Source organism: Arvicola amphibius, chromosome 3 (genome assembly GCF_903992535.2).
Source record: "Arvicola amphibius chromosome 3, mArvAmp1.2, whole genome shotgun sequence".
Classification (NCBI taxonomy): domain Eukaryota; kingdom Metazoa; phylum Chordata; class Mammalia; order Rodentia; family Cricetidae; genus Arvicola; species Arvicola amphibius.
This window is the reverse complement of record NC_052049.1, coordinates 98,934,580-98,956,175: the sequence shown is the minus strand read 5'-3', so window position 1 is coordinate 98,956,175 and position 21,596 is coordinate 98,934,580.

Below are 21,596 nucleotides of genomic sequence, written 5' to 3'. Positions count from 1 at the left end.
CACCTTCCTGCCTGAGGGCCCCTGTGATGCTGACGTTTGTCTCCAGTAACAAGAGCATCCTGGAGAAGCTTTGATGAGAAAGCACAGGGGAGGGGAGGGGAAGAGCATATCAAGCAGGGAGAGAATTTCTTGCTGATGTTGGCATTCCTGTCAATTCCCTTGGATGGAAGAGGGGATGCTGGCTATGTTGGTTATGTTTATAAAGAAAAATCAGTCCTAACTGATTAGAAATGTACACTGAGATTACAAGTAAAATAACATGTCTTGGGCTTGTTTGAAAATATTACACTCCAAACAAGCAAAGCCAAAGTGAGGTGTGAGAGGAAGGACAGAAAGCAGGTGAGATTAGAGGCCATGTGTTGAAACTGTGGAACTAGGTGATGATGGGTACCCAGGGCTTCAGTGTGCCACTCCCTTTAATGTGCTGTGTGTTTGAATTTTTCCATAATCAGGTTCTGTAAGAAAGGAGACTAGGTAGCTTCAGAATCTCTGAGTTGTCTGCAAACACAGACTAGGAGGTAAGACAATCAGAGATGATACCCCAAACTGTCTAGAGACCAAAATTATCACTGCTACCCCGTGCTCACACAGCTGCCCCAGCCAGAGTGAACCGCGGGTCCCCCTGGGGGATGTGCTACCACTGCTCTGCCCATAAGCCAGATGTTCCGGGCGCGCTCCATCCTGTACCATTTATTTCCTGCTGTTCATGGTGCAGTCTGTCTTCTTTAAATGAGTGAGGTAGGAGCGCCACACCTCAGCTCTACACCCTAGGCAGGGACCATAAAGACAGGAGGGAGGTGGACTGTGCCTTCTCCAGCGAGGGATTCAGGCCACACTTAACAGAAGGTTAAATTCCCACTGCGGGGAGAAAACGGTCCTTGCAATACTTTGAAGCGTGCTGATGTTTCTTAGGTTCCTACCATGGCCTATGACTGTATCCCTCTTCAGCAGTCCTTTACAGATTATAACTCTCTTCACATACAGTCACATCTTAGTATTTGAGGCTGACAAGGCCTTCTTGCTCATGGCTCCCACAACTTCCTGAGTCAGAATCATCTCCAAATCACAGATGCCAAAATGACGGAACAGAGAGGTAAGGGTGACTCGCTCAAAGCCCCAGAGCTTTGAAGCTGTGGCCTCAAGATTCAAAGTAGAGACTCTTATCCCAGGCCGTGTCATTTCCAACTCTTAGTAACGATTCTCAGCCCGCTGTAGCTTTTATCCTTGTCTCAAGCCAATCAAGAGCCCCAACTTGCTGGACGTTTGCCCTCCTATGCTACCTTTTCTAGACAGTTTTCCTCAACCCTTTGATAATTGCCCTAGACAGATGCAAGGGCACCAAAAACCTGTAACCAGTTAGTTTATAGTTTCAAGAAGAGTTATAATTGTATCCCAGGAATCTAAGGTAACACGGGTTACGGAGTTCAAGTTCATTGTGGGTGAGGTGAGTGGCGGCTCCAAAGAAGAGTGGTGAGCTAATTGTCAAAGAATTCAAAATATGAACTAGAGCGATAAAGCAAAGGTTAAGAAGTTTGCTCATAAACACTGGTTTTTTTTTTTTTTATTCTTTGAGAAAAAAAGTGTTACTGTTATTGTGTGCGTGCGTGTGTGTGTGTACATGTATGTCACTGCATGTATGCCACAGCGTGTATGCCACAGTTTATGTGTAGAGGTCAGAGGATAGCTTTTAGTAGTTGGTTCTTTGGAAATCCGAGGATCAAGCCCAAATCACCAAACCATCATGCTTGCACGGGAAGTACTTTTACCCCCCAGCCATCTCCCCAGCTGCTCATTGAACAGTTGAACACCGAGCGTTTTATTTATTTTTAATTTTTTTTACAGGCTATAATCCAAGACGATTGCCTGGGTCTCCTCGCAGTATCTCCATGAAGTGTTTCTACAAAGGCACCTGGGAAGGGTGCAGCTCTGCAAAGTGTCAGGGAGGAGTAGCTGCCCTGGATGCCAATAACTGGCCTCAGCACATTCCAAGGGCCAAAGTGGGAAAAGCGTGATGCGATTGTCAAAAGAGGGCCCGGGTCCAGTAAGCTCTCCCCTGCTGCTTAATACAGGAAACATCCCCCAAACATCTCCACTAATCCCCCACCAATACAATGAGAAATGAGTGCCTCTGGCAGCCAAGCAGTTATTAAGCTAGGACCAAACATATTCCCGCCCATAGCAACGGAGCCAAAGATAACAGCAGGGAATAGCCAAGCTGCAGAGGAATGGCAGATATGGAACATTCAATCCTGGGACTCCCCCTCCTCCCACCCCACCCCAAACTATAGTCCTCATCATGCAACTGAAGTGTGAGAAAAAGAAAGAAAGGGGCTTGCTTGTTCACCGGTGCCTCATGAACCTCGGGATACAGGGTAGAGCTGGGTCAGGCTTAAGAACTCTAGTGAATGAGAAGTTGTGGAAGTGACAGTTTAGACTGAGGCTGGCCAGCGTCCTGAGCCCCACTGACCCGGTGCTAGCCCATTGATGAAGCGTACACGGGAGGCAATGGAGGTCCCTGAATACCGTGCTTGGTAGACTTCACATGTACAGAAGTGGACTTGTTTTCTAACACACATTTCTCCAACACGTCCTCTCTCTTAACAAAGCGTCTACCCACCCGGTGTTTGCCGAAGGTTTCTTTACAGTAGAAGGGAACACGTTCTAGGCAGATAAGCTCTCACCAGCACCTTGTAACTATTGATGTCTTCATTTAAGGGGGACCAGTCACCAGTCAATGAAAAGGGTAGATTCTGACTTTGGGCTTCTGTTTCAACTAATATGAGCTAGAGCCAGAGGCTGTGCCCTAGGTAGGAGAGTAACTTGATAGTTTCCTCTATAACTTTCCGTTAGTTGTTTTGCCCTTTGAGTTATATATTTTCAACAAACGAGTCAGAGAATGTGGCCACTAAAAAGACTTCAGAGATAATCTGGCAGGTTATTTTACAGACAAGAAAATGAAGCTGAAAGTATTTGAGAATGGCCTCACCCTGTGCTCCTGCCTTTCGGTCAGTGAACCCTTCCTACATTATATCATCCTACCTAGGGTCCAACTTGAGCTGGCGAATCTATAAGCCAGACTGCTTTTATTTTAGGAAGAAAACAACATTGTACTCCCTATTTTGGCAAGTAGCCCCACTTTGATAGCTTCATTTGTTCATAGCAAAGTTGAAAATTGTTCAGGCTCTTTCAGTTCAGCCATGCAAGATTAATTTTTTTTATTAGTTTCAGTTAATAAAAATTAAGCCACTGTAATTCTAGAGGAAGCGGCCAACTGGCCACATGATACCAAACCCACCCACCTCTGTTCCCATGGGAGCTTGTTTCCTTCCATCCCATCACCCTTCTCTTCGTCCTCCTCAGAAAGGAATTATCCACACGATGGCAAAGCCACAAAGTAATATCAGCCTCCGACGAGCTGACATATCTCTCAAGTCTGCCCTAAATCAACCAGACTGTACTCCCTACCCTTAAATGAAGACAGAGCTCACTGACTATGGCAAAATGAAAAGTCACAACACATTTTTTTTTTCCTGGGCACTTTCTTTTTCCTGGCCATGTTGAGGAATGCAGGCTCTGTGGTCTGATGGCTTTCAAACATTAGCAAAAGAGGAAATCTCTTTGGCACTCAGTTTCTTTATCTGTAAGACAGGAGTCAAATAGCACCTGCAAGATACTAAAAGCTAAGGGAAGAATTAATGAGCTAATCCAAGTAAAGAGTTTTAGAAGACTGACACATAGTAAGTAATAGCTCACTCCTTTCACTATTTGAACCTGGACTGAGCAGGCTGTATTTATATATTTAGGAACACACACACACACACACACACACACACACACACACACATACACACACACACACACACACACACACACGGCCATGAATTTGAAAGAGAGTAGGGGTCAGTAAATGGGAGAAAAGGGAGGAGGAAAAGAGGGTGACATTATATTATAATCTCAAGAAATTATAATAATAAAAATCTCCCTCAAAATGGAGATATGTAACTTCTGCTTTCTGGAATTTTCTTTGGGCTGGCAAGATGGTCCAGGAGGTAACCATGCCTGTCTACATGCCTGAAGACCTGAGTTCAATTCCCATGACTCACCCACTGGCAGAGCAGACCTGAGTCCTGAAAGTTGTCATCTGACTTCTATACACGTGTTGTGGCATGTGCCCTGCCCACACCCCTACACAAAAAATAAATAAACACATGGGAGAAAAAGAGATGAAGAATTCTGCCTTCTTTCCAGATTCCAAATTGTCCTTAACAATTTTACAAACGTTTATTTTAATCACCTGGTGTTCCCTAAATTCAGACGTGTAAGCTGGGACTGTTTCTCTCTCTCACACCCAAGAGCTGGGAATTCTCGTGTTTCTCCACGGATCCCGATCAATGTGTAGAAGTTTCGGCCCTTAACACCAGTTTAGTCATGGTCTCCGCCAGTCTCTCAAAAGGAAAATGAGGGCACACTAGATCAAAAACAAGTTCTAGTTTCTTAAATAATATTCACTAACTACTACTGCTTGCCCTAGCTTAGAAAGTACCAGGCTTTTTAAACTTTTATCCTTGACAAAACCTGTAAAATGACAGTCAAAGGCTTCCACCCACTGCAAGTCTGGTTTGGCCCAGGTGCCTGAGTCAGTTAGGAATGACATCCAGCAGGGCAGGCACCTTCTCCTCTATCCTTCCTCCTGCCCAGTCCTGGCCTGCCACGTCTAGGCTCTCCTAGTCTCCCCGCAGTGGGACACCCTCTGACTACAGCTGAGCTTCCGGAAGAGCATCTCTCTTTACCTCCTTTCCGCAGTGTTTCACGCTTCCGGGTTCTATCTTTCCATTCCTGTCGTCTCTGACTGCTTCATTTCTGCACAAATTTTTGTAGCTTGTACACCAGACAGACTGTAATGCTGTCTCTACCCTTCCTCACGGCTCCTCTCTTCATCCATCATCCTAACATGGCTGCCGGGGCTGACCTCTGTGACAGCCACATCTTTCTAAGGTCCGTCTGCCTTGCATCGCCTCTTTTGAAACCGTGAGTTTCCTTTAGGTCCACCCTTAAGGGTCTTGTTTCCTGTGTCCTAATTTGTTAGAGCCAACTTTGTTGCGAGCTGGTTTGCTGAGCAGAAATGATTGACAACTCTTTTGTTCAATCATTGTTCAAGTCGTTGCTGGAGTCTTTCAGTTCAACCCTTTTCCTCAAATTCCCTTTGTTGACTCAATTCTCTGGAGTCTGTAAGAATCATCCCTAATTCTGACATCAGTTTAATAGCCAAACACACTATGTATATGCTGTTTTCTGCATACAGATGAAAATACATATTTCCAACTAAAGAACAATGTTCTCTGTGGCTTGGTGAAGCACTTGGTTAGAAATGAGCGGAGTTATTTACTCCTCCTGGGGTTTGTGAGGCAATGGATAGGAACTGTCTAGTCTCAGGCCATCCCATTCAAACATTTGTTTCTAATTGTAACAGTCTTGATGAGACGGCATAGTCAAGGCCCCCAACACTGCTCAGGTCATAACATGTAGAAAGCTGTGACTGTGTTACGTCCATAGAGATAGATACCCATGTATTAACCCTCAGGGCTCTGCCTGCTCCAGACCCGACATAGACACTCTGATAACTGAGACATTTATATTCTAAGCTATCCTTACTTCACAGGCCTCGCTCAAGCCCAGAGTTGGGAAACCACTGCCTGAGGTTGTAGACAGAGTTCTTAATTTTATACTTGTGTTACTGCCCTTCCCATTTGCTCTAGCCAATCTCCTTTCCCAAGCTGGAAGAAGACTTTGCAGTATCCCTTGCTTTCCAGATAGCCTCAAGCACATCCTTCTTTTCCACCTAGATCTAACAAAATGCCATTGCCTATCCTTTCAAAGGCTCTCCTCATTGTAACCTTGGAGAAAAAACCTGACGTGTTGTTCTGCTGGCTCCTCGTGTGCAGAAGACAACGCAATGCCAGCTCTCCTGTCTCCAGAGCTACACCACATCACATATAGCCTATCTCACTTAGGCCAAACCCTGCCCCCACTCGTATGTGCATGACCCTCAAAACAAGGGAAATCATGTTTGTGTTGCTTCGCCATTGACAGAAATGGAAAGCACTCACCAGTTTTCTGTCGTGGGCAGCATGGCACCTCCCGGACCTGGGAACATAGGACAGACTTATCCCAAATCACCCAGATCTCTGAGACGCACTGGGGTTATGTATTTTCCATCCTCAGAATCCCTGTCCTGACTTGCAACCATCTCACATGTGTTGGAATATAGAGACAAGGGCAAAGTGGGTCTTTATGGAGGCTGGTCACTCACAAGACTCAATAAGGGTTTCTTGTGGTTTTGTTTTGTTTTATTTTATTGGCTTCAATCCTTGAAGGATTAAAACCAAACTTTTAATTTTCTTAACTGCTGGCATTATTTATCGAGAGACCACAATAAATGTTTACCGAAGCCTAAGATTGAAGTCTTGTCTTGTCACCTTTCACGTCACTGTCCAAGACTACTTGGGCTCCTGTGCATCTCTCTGTGATGTTTTGGGAGTACCAATGGCTATCTCCTATGTCAAACCTTTTCCAGAGTCTAGGAAAGGTCTCTTAGTATGTGTGCCCTGGAGAATGCGGCCTGTCTTATAACACATCATTAGGCTCCCTGGAGATTCTCAGATGATTACATTTCAAATGAGAGAAGTCTAATGCCTTCCAGGAAAACGTAACTGTTTTTCTTAGACACACTCAGCAAATTCTAGGCCCTCTGCTGAATGATCCGCATGAAGGTTGGGGCGGTGCGCTTCCTCTAAGGGCAGCCTGCCACATTCTTTGCCTATGAGCAGAGCTTTCTAGGTAGCCGAGAGAGGTGGTGCGAAGCCTTCAGCCTCTGATGCCAAGTTTTCTCCTGCTGATGCTTTGCTCACAGCTGTTAGGAGCATGTGGAATGGGCACCTCCTGCCACCAAGGTAGAACTGGTTCTGATGCCCAGAACATGGGGGAATGACACTTTCATGGGCTCCCTGGAGCCACACACATGAGAACATTCTGACAATGTTACAGAGCTGGCTGCCCAGTGTGTAAAGAAGTGTGAAGAATATAGAGCAGAAAATAAAAATAACACCATCCCTCAAATGCACCCACCCCTATTACCATAAGTAGGGGCAGATCCTCTTGCTAAGCCCTGTATTGAATGATGTCATAGTGGAATGCTCTACCAGAGCTATTAAAAGCATTTAGAATGTCATAGGCATGGAGGGAAGGACACAGTATGTAATCTTACGAGACAGGCTTCTTTCATTCACTGTAATTGAGATTCATTTGAGTTGTTGAGTGTATTAGTGTGTGTTCCTTGTTTCTGAGTAATATTCAGATGCATGGTATGGATGTGTCAATTTTTTTCCATTCACACATTGAAGGGCATTAGGGATAACTGCAGCTTTTGACGGCTCTAAATAGAGCTGCTCTGAACATGATGCATGGAGTTTTTGTGATGTAGGTTCCCATTTCTTAGAATGGCTTTCAGTCTCAGCACAGTGGTGAGTGATTCTTGACACAGGAAAGGGGTCTCCTGTGCACTGGGGGATGTTTGGTGGCATCACTGGCCTCTTCCCCCTAGATGCTAGCAGGATTCTCTTCCCGCTGTGTGACAAAGACAGAGTAGAGTGTGTTTAGAGATAGTCTTTGTGAGAAACAACAATCACTTCCAACTGAGATACACTGCTCTATGGAAAACACCCAAGGATGAAATTACTGACTAAAGAAAGGTATATGTTTAATTTCATAAGAAATGATCAAACTATCAGAGTGCCTATCATTTTGCATTTCTATCAGTAACGAGACTTCCAGTCTCTCCACATCTCCATAGAGATTTCCTCTGGGCATTCAGCATAGGGGAAGAGGAGGAGGGTTGTTCATTCTTTAGCTATCCACATTAGTTAACACATTAAAGATAACTTTGGTGTGTTAGATAGGGTGTCTACTGCTGTAATAAAACACCATGACCAAAAGCAACTTGGGTAGGAAAGGGTTATGGCTGTTTACACTCTTAGGTCACACTCCATCACCGAGGGAGGCCAGGGCAGGAGCTCAGGTAGGACTCTGGAGGCAGGGGCTGAAGAAGAGACCAGGGAGATAAGCTGCTGGCTGGTTTGCTCCTCATTCAGTTTTCTTTTATATCCCAGGACCACCTTTCTAAGGGTGGGGTTACCTACAATGGGTGGGGGCCCTCCTACATCAATCAGTAATTAAGACAATAACCTTCTTATTTACCTATAGGCCACTCCTACAGATAGCTTTTCTCAATAAAGATGTCCTTTTCTCAGAAGTGTCTAGGTTTATATCAAGTTGACAAAAACATCCGGCACACCCAGAAACACTAAAATGTGCTGATGTCATATTGAGGAATGGAAAACAAAGCACTTCTTGGATTAAATTGATCAAGAGTAAACTCGAATTTGAATTCTCCACCTCTCCTGTATCTTCCGTCTGTCTGTTATATCTGCCTGTTGGAGGCTGGCTGTCCCTAACAAAGGTTTTTTTTTTGTTTCTTTTAATACTCTATTATTACACAGCACAGAAAACACAGCATGGGAAAGGGATGAGGGATTTTTTCCCCTAGAAATCCAAATAACTGCAAACAGACATTATCAAGCTTTACCAATAGGCTGCTAAATTACAAGATAGACCATGAAGCTGCAGAAATCAAGACTGAAATACTGGCAAAAAGATGGAAATTTAGATTAATAGGATAAGTGTGAGAGTCCTAAACCCAAACCCATATGTACATTGCAAATGGCCAAAGTCATTCTGCCATGAAATGTTGATATTCACAACAAATGGTTCTGAAAAAAAATGTTCATCTCTGGTAGGCTGCATGGGATAGACATGGACTGAGGGAGGACTGGACACAGACATGCTAAGAATCACAGGCACCAGGAGGTTCATGTGGTAAAGGGTTCTATGGTTTGTGGCTCTGTCTCTTTGACGAAAAGTAGGACAAAGCTGGAGAGTGTTAGCCCCCAACGAAGTCAGTGCATGTCTCAAACTCCACAGCCACTTCTCTCTTGTGTGGTTTTCTGAGGGCAATAAATAGAATACCTGGAGACCAACAGCCCAGAGTCAGATGTCAGCGGGCCTCTGACGTCCGAAGCTTCATCTCTGTTATGAGGTTTTCAGCATGCAGGACTGAAAGCTCTGAGGCTCGATTCCACCTCCAGCCTCTTCCTCCTGCAGGGTACTGAATGCGGCAATAGAGTTCAGTATTCCAGCCACCTCTTCTCCACAGTTAGAGGTTAGCCACTCCAGCATGAAGAGTATGCAGAGTAAGAACCTGCCTGGCCCACCGACTACAGAACTAACGGTGGCAAGAAGTGGGTTCCGATGCACAGCGTGGAATCCCCTAATGTCATCGCAGCACAAGAGAGCTACCAACTCTTTATGACTGCAGGCTCAGCATCAGTTTGCATGGGAATAAACATGAGTTTATACAACCGATCATGCTTTCTGCCTGACCGATTCTGGTATTAGAGACTCAGAAAGAAACTCATCCTTTATATTATTTTTGTTTATTTTCTCTTGCCTCTGGGATAGTCCCTTTCTTCTTCTTACTATATATATCTTAGTTTCTCTTCTGCTGCTATGTTATAAGGGACCTTAATGGTCAAAGGGGTTGTTCTAGGTCAGAGATAAAGGACACAGTTCATCCTGTCAGAGAAGGCAAGGCAGCAGGAACTCAAAACAGCTGGCCACATTGCATCTTTGATCAGGAGACCAAGCAAGGACTATCCACTGCCACTCAGTTCCCTTTCTCCATTTGTGTAGTCCAGGATCCAAGTCAGAGAACAGCACTGCCCACCATTGGTGGGTCTCCCCACCATGATCAACAGAATCAGATAACCTGCCATAGGCAGGCTCAATGTCCCAGCTGTAGGTCATTCTACAGTCTGCCACAGTGATAATTAACCCAACTCTGACAGAATAGTCTTACTATTATTTTAATTAATTTTAAAAGGCATCAAATCAGGGTTTATTCATCTCTGTGATTATATAATTTTCTTTACACGTTTTTCTTTATTGCATAGAAAGTTTTTTTTCTTTTACTGCGTTCTCTCCTAGCATTATTTTTTCATTTTCTGATTTTTCCCTTTCCTCTTCCTTTATTTCAATGAATCACTTCTCTTTTTATTAGGTGTGCATATGTGTGTGCATGTTTACAGGTGCGCACATACATGCAGAGGTCAGAAGATGAAATCATAAAAAAAAGAAGATGAAATCATGTGTCTCACTTATTATCTACCTTGTATTTTGAGTCTATCACTGAACCAGACACTAACTAATTTGCTGGGTCTAGTAGGCTAACGAACCCCCGGGATCGCCCTGCTTTGTGCTGGAGTTGCAGATGTGCACAATCACATCTGGCTTTTTTTTCCTTTATGTGAGTGTTGGGGATTCAAACTCAGGCCTTCATACTTGCATGGCAGACACTTTAATGACAAAGCATCGTCCTGACCTACCTTAGCTTAAGAATCCCTATATCTGCTTTTACCTTATGTAATTTTAAACTTTATGCTTCATTCTGTATTTTTCCTATTTTCTTTTCAGAGGAAATTAGTGTCACAGTAGTTGGCATTAATACATTTAAAGTGCATTTCTCTATCTGGTCTGGTTTGGTATCACGGCTGTTGCGGTAGTGGTTGCTTTCCTCTCCCATGAGTGGTACTGAGTTCTCAGTAAGGCTTTCTCACTGAGAAGACTCTGCATAAAATGGAAAGGGATATCCATCCTAACAGATGCACAGATTACAACACAGGAACACAAGAAATATAAAAAGGAGAGGCAATTACCAACGCCAAAGACACTAACTGAGACGAATGATACATGTAAAAATGTTCAGTTATGTCCTGGTCATCTGGCTCTTACAATATTTTCACCCCCCTCCCCGTTTGATGAGATGTTCCTTGCGCCTTAAATGTGGAGATATAATGGATGTAACATACCAAGTGTGGTTGGGCACTTCACTATTATTGTCTAAATAAAACCTTCTCTCTCTCTCTCTCTCTCTCTCTCTCTCTCTCTCTCTCTCTCTCTCTCTCTCTCTCTCTCTCTCTCTCTCTTCTTGAGACAGGGTTTCATTGTGTAGTCCTGGCAGTCCCAGAACTCACTCTGGTATACCAGACTGGCTTTAGACTCATAGAGATCCTCCTGTTTCTGCTTCCCAAGAACTGGGATTAAAGACATGTATCACCACTATCTGGAGACAAATTTTTTAACGGTAAATTATATTTAAAAACAAATGCAGCAAAGGATTTGAATTGGCAACAATGTTCCCTTACTCTTTATATTCAGAATCATTTATACTAAATACAAATTTCAAAGGGCTCAATTTAAAAAATTATCAATGACTTCCAAGGGATATATACGAATAAAGTAATGTGATCAGTTCAGGACCATGAGAAGAAAGTCAACAACACACCTGAGAATGTTAGCAGCATGGATTCAGCAAGAGAATAGAAATTTTGGCAAAATGGAAAACTTAAGGAAAGTTTAATTAATCAAATAAAAGCCACAACAAAGACATCATCAATAACCTAAAGCAAGCAGACTAAGTAATGAACATTAGGGATGCAACCACAAGAGCTCAATAAACTCAGATACGGGGGTTATGGCGCTGAAGAAAGAAACAAGACAGTAGACGGTGAAAAGACCACCTATGCTGTCTGATTAGCAAAACTGACATTGTGGAAATGCCTGTATTACCAAAAGCTATTTACAGAGAGAGTCAATGCAATAGCTATAAAAGTTCCAATGACATTCTTTTTAAAGATTCTATTTATTTATTATGTATACAACATTCTGCCTCCATGTATGCCCGCATGCCAGAAGAGGGCACCAGCTCTCATTACACATGGTTGTGAGCCACCATGTGGTTGCTGGGAATCGAACTCAGGGCCTCTGGAAGAGCAGCCAGTGCTCTTAACCACTGAGACATCTCTCCAGCCCCTCCAATAACATTCTTAATAGAATTTAAGAAAAAAAAATCCTAAAATTCACATAGAAGTACAAAGGCCCCCAAAGAACTAAAGCAGTCTGGGATGATGAGTTTTAACTGTCAACTTGACACAGTCTAGAACTACCTAGGAAGAAAGCCTCAGTGAAGGATTGTCTTCACTGGGTTGGCCTGCAAGTACATTGTGGAGGATGATTGTCTTAGTTAACCTAATTGATATGGGGTGACTCAGCCCGCCATGCATGGCACTTTTCTAAAGGGAAGGGGGTCCAGCATGGTATGAGAGTCGAGAAACTAAACAGTGTATAAGAAAGCAAACAAGTAAGTGTACATGAACCAACTTCTCTCTGCTCCTCTTGGCTATGGATGTACTAGCTTTCTTGACTAGTTTCTAACATAGACCAGGCTAGAATTGTTAGCTAGAATTGCCCCCTAAGTTGCTTTTTATCAGGGTATTTTATCATAGCAACAGAAGTGAAAATAGGACACGATGCCAGGCAGAAAGAACAAAGCTGGAAATATAATATCTGTTCTCAAAGCACACTACAGAACCACAGTAACAAAACCATCATGGTACCAGTACATATGAATGCATAGACCAAGGACATAGACTAGTAGACCCAGAAGTAAATATACACAGCTTGAGTTATCTAATTTTTGACAGAAGTGCCGAAATCCATTGGGAAAAAGAAATTCTATGATCTCAAGTCTCTAGCTAGAGATCTGAGTTTGATTCCAAATGACTTCTCATATAGGGCTTAGTATAAGGGGAGATCAAAGGAGGGACAGGAACGTAAAGAAAGGGCGAGAAGCATCTCACATTTATTTCTCATATTTATGAGAAACCTTTCATCTTGCACATGCGTAGATTTGTCAAGGGTTGTCACTCATCAGTCAGGTAAGATGGGACTCATTAAAACTTGACCAAGATAGAAGAAAATATGAAAGAATTGAGATAAGAAAAGGAGGGAAAGTGAGAAGGAAATGAACCCATTTCTGCTTTCATGCATTGTAAATGGCGAGTTAAACAAAAATGGCGTAGCTCTTGAGGCAGAGTGAGCAGACAGAGTCAAATCAAGGCCTTTATGGCTTGAGGCTGCTAAGAAACACTTTCAATACAGAAATCTACTTAGAATTCAGTAGTCAAAAGATGCTGTGTTTGGGATACTTCTATTTTACCTCTGTATGACCAACTTCCCTCTGAGTCTGTGGAATTACCCATTGTGGTAAAAACTGGTAGTCTGAGTGGAAAACATGGTACAAGCACAGATCATTTGGTGTTTCCAGGGGAATCCCAAGGGACACGGACTGGTTTCTCCTTACACTGTTCTGTTCCACCCGTCACCTCTAGTATGAAGAGCTGTTCCAGACTCAGATGTAATTAAAGCAAAATTTTCCAACTGTCTTTTTATACATGGAAACTGAAAAAGGCTAATTGCTGAATAAGAGGCTATAGGATGAGACTCAGCCATCCACGCATTTCTTAGCAGTCTCATGACTGAAGTATCTGGTGTCACAAAAGGGTCTCACCGTCAAGTTCCGATGGGCACCTTTTACGTATGTATGAATATATATATATATATATATATATATATATGAGGCTTATGAAGCAATAGGTTTCATATGTATTCACAATTTGTAGTAGTGAAAAAAATGCTATGATTAAGCTATTTCTGCTTTACCTCTCTATGGCCAACTTTCCTCCTGGTCTCTGGAATTCGTGCGTAAGCGCGGGTAGTCTGAGTGGTAAATATGTTACAACCACAGAGTTCAAAGGTTTTTCCAAGGTATCATTCAGTATTTCCAGGGAAATTCCAAGGAATATGAACTAGTTTACTAAAAATAACTTTTAGACACTTGAGATGTTTGGAAAAGCCATATGGAAACCTATTATTCTATAAATTTCATAGAACATACATAAAAGTTTAATTAGAGCTACTGTACAGGGATAATCCATAAGTTTCCAACTTAACTGTCCAAATATGGAACCCCTAACCAGAGGTTTCCTAGAGAGCCCCCTAACAATGCATGCTATTACCCTTGTTCTTGGTTGCCTCTCAGAACTTAATGGTAAGACCGTATCTGCGAAGACACTAGACATATACTGCCAGGAAGCTCCCTCCCTTCTGGCTAGCTTTCATAGCACAGCAAGATACTGTGTGGCTGCCTAGGAAGAAAAGGCAGCGGCAGTGTTACCTAGCTGTGAACCGTGCCAGCCACTATAACAACTTGTTTGGTGATGTGTGTTCATTTATTCAATAATGGCATGAATCTGATGGGATTAATCAATGCTTTCTCATTGAATTTAAGGCCATAGGACAGAACTCATCCCTGACTGCATAAGCTTGCCCAAGAACCCATGGCTGGGGAACTCAGAAGCCCCAGGGGCAAACCTACTATTATTATGTTGTAAATAGACAGAGTATCGAACTGCCTCTATTTGTCTACCTACATTAGTGCAGCTCTCAGACCTCATTTGTAAAGGTGCTATTCGCCGTGGTCAGCAGTTAACACAGAAACTCACAACCAATAAAACTGCAGAGTAAACTCCGTGGAATGCTCAGTCATAAACGGGATGTCCATGTCACACCCTTACCCTGCAAGGCTCGGGAAATATGGAAATGGGCAGAAAGATTAGAAGATCCAGATATTGGAGAGGGTCAGGACAAAGGAGTGTACTTCAGACAGGACGACAGGACTGTCGCACCCAGGAACTTGTAGCAGCTGAGGCTGCCTGTACAAGACCCAAATGAGAACAAGCATGGAGTTCGGGAGGGACTCATGAGCTCCCAGCCCTAACTGAGAAGCTGTGGACAGGTGGCAGTTTTGGAGAGAGGGATAGTAAATTTTCTTTATGGGTGCGATCCTTGGAAGGTGGTCCAAGCTCCAGGGGATGGCCCCACACCTGTGTGTATACATCCAGGCACTAGAGAGATGGACCAATGGTTTAGAGCACTTCCTACTCCTCCAGAAGACCAGAATTCAATTCTCAGCACCCACATCAGGTGACTCACAAACGCCTGAAACTCCAGTTCCGAAGGATCCAATGCCCTCTTCTATCCTCTGTGATAGCTGCACACACACACACACACACACACACACACACACACACACACACTATATGTAGTCTACAAAAGTAATTACATGAATATATATATATATATATATAATTAAAATATATTGAATTGTTTATAAAAAGGAAATGAAGTTAGAGGGAAGGGATGGAACGTGAATCCTAGAGGAGTTCGGGAAGAGTAGATGATAAATATAATCAAAATACATCATATGCATGTCCGGAATTCTCTCTTTTTAAAAAACAAGCTTCAGTTTTGCAAATGTACAAACATCACATCAAAATTAACCAGACCCAAAGTCCATACAACTTAATGAACTTACATATAATTAGAACTGGCATTTGAAATAGAAGTTGAGGAACTTCAGATTCAAATTTACACTTTCAGTATTGAATATAATTTATGTACTTAGCAGCCACTAGAGCAACAACAAAACTCATGGCAGAATTAGAACTAGAAAAATGTTATTGTTATGTCTTCTTTCTTAACGTGTGTCCCTTGCTTACATTCAGTTCCTCCTCATCCCCTTATATGTAGCATTCTTGGTCCCTTTTCTTCATGTTATACTGTACCCACATGTACATTTGCTTGTGTATGTACACACATGTGAAAGATTCTGCATATGAAAGAACAATTGCTTTTTCTGACAGTGTGTAGCCTTGCTTAATATTATATATTCTAGGTCCACCCATTTTCCTGCAAATTTTTAACAGATTTTTTTTTAGGGTTCAGTAGCATTCCATTTTATATACATATATATGTATATATGTAATGGGAATTATCAAGGAATTCATTAAAATATTGAATTTTAAAGTAATTTTCACTTTTACATAGATAAATATGAACAAATTCTTTTTATGGAAAAGACCAAAATGTGCACTATGTCATTGAGTTAAGATAGAAAGTTATGACTTGGATGTTTTTGTTCTCCCAAAACTCATAATTAACTCTTAACCTCCAATGAGATGGGGCCTTTGGGAGACTTTAGACCATGAAGCAGAGCCCATCATGGTGCAATTAATTAGTGATCTCATAAGAAGAAGAGCCACCCAGCAGCCCACTTATTATCTCCATCAGGTGAGTGTGTGATGAGAAGAATCTTCTCCTTCAGGTGAGCTCACGTGAGAAGATTCTCTCCATCAGGCAAGCTCATGTGAGAAGTTTCTCTCCATCGGGCGAGCTCACACAAGAAGACAGCCATCTGGAGCTATAAGCAGTTCCCCATCAAGAGCTACGTTGCTATCAGAACAGTGGAAATAATTGTATTGGAATAACTGTATAATGGCAGTGTGCGCAGACAAAGCACAGGACCACTGCACATAGTTCTGGGAAGACTACAGGGTCACCCTCAAACGTGACATTCCAGCGAAGCTGCAAGGGAGATGAATTCAAGACTAACACAACGCGACTTCAGGGGACATTTTTTGCTGCCTGGGTTTTGCTCTCCTCAGCCGAAAAATGTGGTCGTGAACTGGGTTATGAAGACTCACAGTCCTTTGATTGTTGGTTGGGATTTTATGAACTCTGTGGCTACTCAGCTTACAAAGAGGACAAAGATTGAAACTATCACTTCCTGTTTCTGGAGACTTCTTATTTGTCTCTACATTTTATGATCTGACTTTAAAAATGGATTTTCCTAAATTTGGGGCTAACTGGAAGAGGTTCTCAAGGCTTTGAAACTCAAGGCAGTGAGTGGGAAACAGGCTAAGTGCTCGAGGAAAATCTTTGGTGCACAGGGCTAGTTTCCAGTGTTGTAGAGCTCACATACTAGGGCTAGTTTCCAGTGTTGAAGAGCTCACATACTAGGGCTAGTCTCTGGTGTTGGAGAGCTCACATACTAAGGCTAGTTTCTGGTGTTGAAGAGCTCACATACTAGGGCTAGTTTCTGGTGTTGAAGAGCTCACATACTAGGGCTAATTTCTTGTGTTGAAGAGCTCACATACTAGGGCTAGTTTCCAGTGTTGAAGAGCTCACATACTAGGGCTAGTTTCTTGTGTTGAAGAGCTCACATACTAGGGCTAGTTTCCAATGTTGAAGAGCTCACATACTAGGGCTAGTTTCTGGTTTTAAGAGCTCACATACTAGGGCTAGTTTCCAATGTTGAAGAGCTCACATACTAGGGCTAGTTTCTGGTGTTGGAGAGCTCACATACTAGGGCTAGTTTCTGGTGTTGAAGAGCTCACATACTAGGGCTAGTTTCCAATGTTGAAGAGCTCACATACTAGGGCTAGTTTCCAATGTTGAAGAGCTCACATACTAGGGCTAGTTTCTGGTGTTGGAGAGCTCACATACTAGGGCTAGTTTCTGGTGTTGGAGAGCTCACATACTAGGGCTAGTTTGGTGATGCTGGTCATCTCTCCTGTTGTCAGAAACATGGGTTTAGATCTCAGCAGTCTTTGTAGATACATGGGCAGGAGCAATTAAACAATGTAAGCTCGTGTGTGTGTGTGTGTGTGTGTGTGTGTGTGTGTAATCATTCACATCTGCTTTTTACCAGCTGGCAGGCAGGGCGGAGCAATGGACACTGAGGGTCTGGCTATCTGGGTGGGTACAGGAAGGAGCGGGTGTTTCGTTGAAATTCACAGTCCCATTGGCAAGTGTAACAGATCCATTAGGCTGACCTCATCCACTCTGATGTTATTTTTCTCAGCAAGCAATAACCTCAGCTTTCCTTGGCTGGTGGTTTCCGAAGCTGGGGATGAATTCCCTCACTTGGAGTGAAGGTGTCCAACTGGAAGCAGGAAGAAAGGACTTTCGCCCATAAAGGCATTTTGTCATCAGGGAGGGGGCCAAGATTTGGAAGAGTCACATGGATAAAAAAGTCCCTTTGGACAGCAACATGAGCCAGAGGAGCCATGAGTCAGGCAATCAGGCATTCCTATAACCAGCCGTTACTGCATCTGCTGTGTACCAGCCCTGTGCTGGATGCTTCACATACTGAAGAGGAACAGCCATTTTGTTTATTTTCAAAGAATTCTTGTAGCATCCAGAGAGATGAATACATAAACCGAGAGGCTTAGTCACATGACATTGCAACTATTCAGACGCCCCGGCTTATAAAAACAACTGTTTCTTATGGTTCAACCAGGCAGTATCGTGTCTTAAGTTTAGCATGCAGCTTAAACGTTAGATCATTGTGGGACAGGCTTTACAGAAGAGGCACTTTTAACTCTAGCTGAAAAGAAACAGGTTTTTTTTTTTTTTTAAAAAAAATATGTATGTTTTAAAAGTTGACATGGAAATCAGTGAAACTGTATTTGTTTCATAAACGTTTGCCGAGCATGTAGGACACTCAGAGTGGTGTAATATGCTTAAGATGCAGCTTCAGCTTGTAGGACTAATGGTTTCTGTCCTGGCAGTTCCATGCCAAAGAAGGGAGGTAAAGTCTTAAAAATAAATGCCGAGTTATTAGTCCCCTAATTAAAATTCTAAGGCATTCTCCATAGAATAACATCTAGAGCACGTTGCAGGAGGCTGGACTCGGTCTGTGAGGCCAAGTCAAGCTCCAGTTGAATCTTCTAGGACAAAAGGGAACTCACCAGCTGCAGAGAACAATCAACTCGGACAAACAGGTGTGCTCACAAAACCTGTGGCAGGCCTCAGGAGCAACATTTTGCCTCTCTCAAATTCTGAGTTCAAAGAACGGTGTTCTCTCTGATAAGATACATTTCTAAGCTGGCTGACATCACTCTCCTATCAAGAGCTGGCTTCTAAGATTTGGCCAAATCTCTAACTAGTTGATGGTTGAAGATATGTAAATGGAGTCTTTGTCTTGGTTTCTTTTCTGTGGCTGCGATAACAACCCTGACGCTTAGGGGGCCTCCGTGAAAAAGAAGTCGAGGCACCAGGAGCTTGAATCAGCTGGTCACATTACATCCACACTCAGGAAACAGAGCCTTCAAGGCAAACTTGGCTTACTTTCTCCCATTTGACACAGTTCAGAAATAGTCCTGCCCACAGACAACATGGGTGTTCCCACGTCAGCTGGGATGATTTCCAGCTGGCTTGTGGGAATTTAAAAGAAAAAAGAAAAAACAAATAAAGTAGATGGATATTTGACAACACTCAATTATCTTCTTCTTCTTCTACTAAAAATTATTATTTTTATTTTTATGTGTATGGGTGTTTTGCCTGTATGTATGTCTATGCATCTCTGTGTGCTGGTGCCCACAAGGCCAGAAGAGGCTATAAAGTCCCCTGTAACTGGAACTATGATTGTGAGCCACATGTGGGTGCCAGGGGTTGAACCTGGGCCTTCTGGAAGAGTAGCCAGTGCTCTTACCTTATGAGCCATCTCTTTCAACCTCATTTTCTTCTTCATTTTGGGTTTCTATTCCATTTTGATTTATATAACCTTGAGTCTAAAACACTTTGTTGCCCCTTTTCCCCCTCTGTGTAACAACCCTAGCTGTCCTGAACTAGATGTAGACCAGGCTGGCTTCGAACTCACAGAGATCTGCCTGCCTCCATTTCCCAAGTGCTGGTATTAAAGGCATGCACCACCACTGCCTGGCTGCTCTAAAGTTTTTTATTGATCATTCTTCCATATATCTCTATAGCAAAATACGTCATTTGAAATTTTCTTTAGAAGTTTTCTGATGCTGTGAGACTAATTTTCCAGAACTTTAGGTCATTGTTTCAGTTGATTTTACCAGTACGTATTGATCAAAGCAGCCTAGATCTACTGAAGTGAACTGCTAGTGGGAATAAACTATTTAATGTGTTTGGACTCCGTAACTATATTACTTATGCTGATTATACATGATGAGGATTACTTGTTGGGAGGAGAAAGCGGGATCTGGCAGCTTTCCATTCTAGTTCACTTTTGTACGTTTTGAGACAGCTTGTTCATGTAAGTAGATAGGGATGGAAGAGCCGGGGTAGAAGTACTTGTTCATGTAAGTAGATAGGGATGGAAGAGCCAGGGTAGAAGTACTTGTTCATGTAAGTAGATAGGGATGGAAGAGCCGGGGTAGAAGTACTGCTTTGTTCTTTGGGCTCTGTTTGAGCAGTTTGCCAAAAATAACAGTGATCTGTGAGATGCTGCTGTAGTTTTGAGGATGATGTATGTATGCACTGGAAGGTGGTGGATGTTCAGAATAATTTGTTTCCCTGCCATAAAACTTTTTGTCAGTATTGAAGGAACATACTGGAAAGGTTTATAAGACAAAAGGTTTGTAAGACTAGTTGGATGATAATTATTCATGTTCATCCCTCAGGCCTCCTGTTTCCTCGGAGATAGTCTAGAAATGAGGGGGAAAGGAGAAATACCCATTTCAACACACTTTTGTAAATATAATATTTTGAAGGCTATCATCTCATAATGTACATCAATTGAAAATTTAGCAAACCACAGACAGCGTTCACCACATAACCAAATGGGAGAGTGTCTTCAGGTCAACCACTCATATCAGACAATCCTGTTAGAAACCAAAACCAAAACCACTCTTTGCTATGTGTGATAATTAATCGGTTATGTTTTCTGCTCGCTGCTGCTTTGTACTCGGGAGCCAGGGAACGGAAAAAACCTAGATGCCATTCAGCTGGTACGCGGAGAGTGAAGCGGTGGCTCCTGCACACAATGGGACACGATTCAGCTGTCAGGGAAAGCTGTCTCACTTCTGAATCTAGATTGTAGGTGAGGTTTCTCAGCAGCTGCTGAACTTGTCACCCAGACCGAACGTTTACATATTCACCACCAGTATTTACTAATAACACGTCTCCTGCGTCTTTGCCAGGGGACCCCTTCAAGGGCTATGTTCTGGGACTATTCCTGTGTGTGATGTTTGAGGGTTTCCTGTTGGGAATGGCACCTTAATAGGACTCAGAAGGAGCTAGAGGCAAACACATTTTGTTTTGTTTTGTTTTCTTAAGGCAGAAGAAAGTGGGGAGGGAAGACTAGGGAGTGTGAATTACAGAACCGGGTACATGCTTAGAAATAACGTACCCAGATTACAACTGGAGAAATTACCTCTCTTAAAGCTGTCCATATCTGAATTTCCTTGTGTGTGTACTTTTGCTTTAAAAAATATTGACTCGAAGCCAGGCAGTAGTGGTGGAGCAACACCTCTAACCCTAGCATTAGGGAGGCAGAGGCAGGCACATCTCTCTGAGTCGGAGGCCAGCCTGGTCTACAGAGTGAATTCTAGGACAGTCAGAGATACACAAAGAAACCCTATCTCAAAAAACCTAAATAAATAAATAAGAAAAGAAAGAAAGAAAAGGAAAAAATGACTTGAAATAACTTTTGCCTGTAAGCTTAGTCAGTGAGCCCAGGAATATTTGCTTCGTGTGAGGACTGTAGAATTCCTTCATCTTGGCCGTTCGGAGCCTTCCTTTCTCTTCTCAAGAAAGCTCATTCATTTAGCCCAAAGCACAGCTTGTGGGAAAATGTCAGAGCCTATGGCTGCATCCCATTTCCCACACAGCTTCTTTCACCTGAGCTGGAGCAGGGGAACTTGACCTCAGGGCCAGTCCTTTGGGGGACGTCAGTAACAGTAATGGAGCTTCAGGCTGTCTCCTTGACAACAAAA